A 4804-nucleotide genomic window follows, 5' to 3' on the forward strand; every position below is an offset into this window, starting at 1 on the left:
GATCAACGGAACATCCTGCTCGTGAAATTAACGTGTAAGTGGCTGAGCACTCCACAGACACGTGCACCCTTAACGCACTTCTCGGGGATATTCAGCATGACACAGAGAGTGAGAAGGCCGGCCCTTTGAAATACAGGTACAACAGAGACAGAAAGTAAGAGTGAGAGAAAGTTGTGGTGAAAGAGTACAGCAGGGATCACCACCATTCCTGCCGGAGCCTTGTGGGGCTTTTTAGGTGTTTTCGCTCAATAAACACTCACAACGCCCGGTCTGGGAATCGAAACCGCGATCCTACGACCGCGAATCCGCTGCCCTAACCACTGGGCCATTGCGCCTCCACAGCGTAGGAAAATATGTTGAGCATAATACTTCTTTTCTGTACGTTCAGAGTTCAAGTCGCTGCGAATTTCGACTTTGTCTTTTATTCATTAAAGACTGAAAAAAAATATACATATAAACACTGGGGTATCAACGTAATCGACTTCATTCGCCCCCAAAATTCCCAGCTTTGTGTCTATAAATAGAAAAAAAAAGGTTACTGCCCGATCATGCTGCAGCAAACGAAGCCGGACAATTGACCGGCTCGAAATCGTAGACAAATTATCCTTTAATGACTGATTACAACACTTAACAAGCTAAAGAGATTTTATGCGACACAGCCATAAAACAACTGAAGTAGTGTGTAGATCGGGAATGAACCTTTTCATATGAATATTACCGATCATTGTCGACCTGAGACAAAAGAAAATACATATTGGCCATAATACTTGATTCTGTCATTTCAATACTTAGAAAGAAATCACCAGACCCTTTGCAATTTCTGATATATATTTTCAGGTGTGACTATTTCTTCAAATACATTTTCAGGTGCGACTATTCAGAGTAGGTCACTGCTCATTATGGCTTATGGTACTTCTGACAGTTGTTGGAGAGAGGGAAAAGAGTACCAACAAACGAGGAATTTGTAGTGTCGTGTGTACTCTACAAAATCATCTAAACCTCAAGTTATAGAAAAAATTCTTTAAGTTGGCATCCCTAGTTTTCTGCGATTGAATTTCAACTCAGAATGCAGAGACGGAACAAATTTAACAAGACATGCAGTTCGATGCTCTTCCGAGATGGAAGAAAAATATTGACTGTAACAGGATTGTCTCTTATCCACCAAAGACGATCTATTTCAAGCGATGTATTGTGTAGATATCAAGATAGACAGAATTAAGTGGTCTTTATATGTAGATTTATTGTCTACAGATATTTCATGAGAAAATGCATCAGAAAATAATTGTTATCACAGAAACCTACCATTTCAAACGTATGATGATATAATGGCGCAAACTTACATTGCGTAATAATTTCAATTTTTACTTTATCCATGTCTTTTACAAACTACTTACGGTTTAATGCTCTGCTTGGCAGCTACGCTTGTTGGACATTGTCAAAACGATATATACGAGAGTCGACTGAACATCTCATCGGCTGAATAAGATAATCTCATAGAATGTGTCCAAATGAAGTTTGCTTTTCATCATAGATCCCTGGCGGTCAACATCCTTTTTTTCATCGGTGTTGCAGTGCTTGGGTCACTCTGGAGAAGATGCTTTCATGCTTTCGGTAAAAAAATGTGATCGGCAGCAGATACAATGTTATCATCACTGTAATCCTTGTTCCCAGTCAAGTGTTTTATAATGTTGGAGAACATTTGATACTCAGCTGGTTCCAAATCAGGAGAATATGGATGGTGAGCGATTAGATCAAAGGCACAGTCACGCACAGACACACATTGAAAGAAAGGCCTTGTGTACTGTAGGAGCAAATTCCTGATTAAGCAATTTCAATTCGGCAGTTTCCTTGGGTGTTTGGCTTCATAGACTTTCGTAACTGCCTCAGCAAGTTGCCAAAGACCTATCAATTCCATTTGCGTCCGAGAAACAAAAACTGAGGCTATCAACTCCCGTGCAAATGAAACGATCTTAGCCTGCTTTGAAGCTGGTGAGGCGGGGAGGGGGTTTACCACCTAATGGATTGTCGCTTTGTCTCTGGTTCAAAGTAATGAAGCCAACGCTCAGCTTAGCTTAGGATCCGTTCAAGGAAAACTGTTGAATCTGCCTCAAACTGGCACGTTTTTGGTTGGTGACATAATATGCGGCACCCACTGTGCAGGAGCTTTCAACATGCCTGGTTCGTTAGAATATTGACTGCTCTTTCGTGGGAGATACTAATAATCTTGGCTATTTGGGTTATAACGAATTACTTGCGATCCATCACCATGTGGTGAACACCATCAATATTTACATCGATGGCGCAAGCTGCAGGACGTCCAGATCTTGAGTCATTTTCAAGACTCTCCCTTTGCCTCCTAAATTCATCTGCCCACATTCCCACAAGACCACTTTTGATAAAACTGGAACGACATCCTCTAACGTACCAACTATGTCAACATGAATATCCTGGAGGCTAATCCATTTTTCTCCATATACCTGATAACAATACAAGGCCAAATTTTGTCGATTTTAAAGACAAGCAGATAATAGTTACTTCTGAAGTCCTCTTTCAACATACATTCAGTTTATCTGAAAAAAAAAACAATGCAGATATGATTAAGAAGCAAAACCCTGGCGTCATTCATTCATAGTCAACCTATGAACATTTCCGCTCACCCTCTTGTAACAAGAAACACTGAATATTTAGGCAGGCAGAGCAATATATACAGTTCTATAATTAAGAGATGACGAATTATGTACATTATTTACATTATTTACATTTGACGATATTTGTCATCTTATTTGTTGCAAACACAAAGTTTCGGTTCATATACGCTCTAGCCTTAATCAGGTGTCTTGGGTATATTTCGAACCTAGTTTATTTTACAGCTTTCGAAGATTTCATTTTCGATGTTACTGTTGTTGTTGTTGTTGATGATGATGCTGTTGCTCTCGTTGCCTTTGCACAGCTTCTAACGCTGGAGGTATACTACAGTGTCAGCTGTTCACTACCAGAGAACTAAGGTAACACCTCTTATTTTTCGAGCACCTTCGGGGGTATTCGAGCGTTTCCAAGCAGTGCTGTTTTCTGCAAGTGATCCACCTTTACTGCAGCCCATTTTTGTTCCACTTACTTCTCGAGATTTTTGCTCACTGCACCCAGGGCTTCGACAATTATTGGTACTACTGCTACCTTTTTCATCGCCAACAACTGCTTAGCTTCCTAAGCTAACCAAACAAGATGAGGACAAATATCCGTCAAATGTAAATAATCTAAATAAAGCATAGTTATTTCCAAGTCTTAACAACAAAATACACAAACAAATGTAGCTTCGCTTGTTTGAAATAATAGCGAAATAACTCTCAATTCATTCCCTTTTATATGCAAGGCAATTAATTGGCTGTTAATTGGAAAATACTGAATCTGATAAGAAACAATGAACAATATTGCTTCAATGTACCAAACGAAGTGGCAGTCCAATTTTTGAAAATTTTTGTTATTGAACTATTTTTTTCTGAACTGCGCGAGGTTAGAGAACAACAACAACGACAATTACCTTTAGCTCCCGTTTCATGTAAATTTGACAAAGAACTCTTATTGAATATATTAGTATCCACGGAAACTGGTTGTTCAACGTAACCATGAATAAATCCTGTTTAATGATGTTAATAAAATGAAATTATAGCACGTGTTTGAGAACTGAGAATGTTTTAATATCACTGGCCTGGAAACTATTTGGACAGGGATTAAAGGGTATTGGAAAGCTGTAAAATAAACTAGGAACTCTAAATAATATGAGTGAGAGACGAAATAAAATGTATAGTCTAAAATCACTAGGTATGGAAGAGCAATATAAGTGAGAAAGTATTATGGATAAGGTTTATAAGTGTCTAATATTGCAAAGAAAATATGTCAAAACACGCAGAGAAGGCAGTAACAAAATATTATACGATCAATTGACTTGTTTGAAATGGCAGGCAAACACGTTTTAAATCACAATTACTGTTTCAAAATACATATCATCCATTCGTTATTTTAGCCACTCATTTTTTGCTTATTACTGACGAGTGGCAGATCGTTAACCGCAGAAACAGAAGAATAGATTTGATATGGCATTATATATATATATATATATATAATATATATATATATATATATATATATATATATAATATATATATAATTATTATTATTTGAGGGAATATTATTCCTAACTTACAGGGAAAAATTCACTTTAGAAATGCTAAATCAAATTTCACAAAATATATATATATATAAAAAGTAGAAAAAAAACACATTTTATCAATTCAAAATGATCAATTAAATTACACCATCTGGAAACTTACACATAATAGAAATATTAAAATCAAAATAACGATAATATACCGATGATTAAGTAAATTGTAAAATAATAATAGAAACGTATATATTTGGTAGAATATCAAATTAGCTTGTCACCCTAATTGCCTTTTCATATATATATATATATTATATATATATATTATATATATATATATATATAATATATATAATATATTAAATTATTACTCCCTAATATTATTATTATTATTATTATATTATTATTATTATTATTATTATTACATATATATAATATATATATATATATATATATATATGAAGTTAATCCAAACATGAAAACACAAAGAGAAAACACAACAACGCGAGTACGTGGAATATATATATATATATATATATATATATATGAAAATGCAATTAGGGTGACAAGCTGTTTTTCCTAAGTTAAATAAAATGATACATAGAACAGTTCACATACACACACAAAATTTTATGAACACATCTT

This window comes from Octopus sinensis, linkage group LG6 (assembly GCF_006345805.1).
Source record: "Octopus sinensis linkage group LG6, ASM634580v1, whole genome shotgun sequence".
NCBI classification, from domain to species: Eukaryota; Metazoa; Mollusca; class Cephalopoda; order Octopoda; family Octopodidae; genus Octopus; species Octopus sinensis.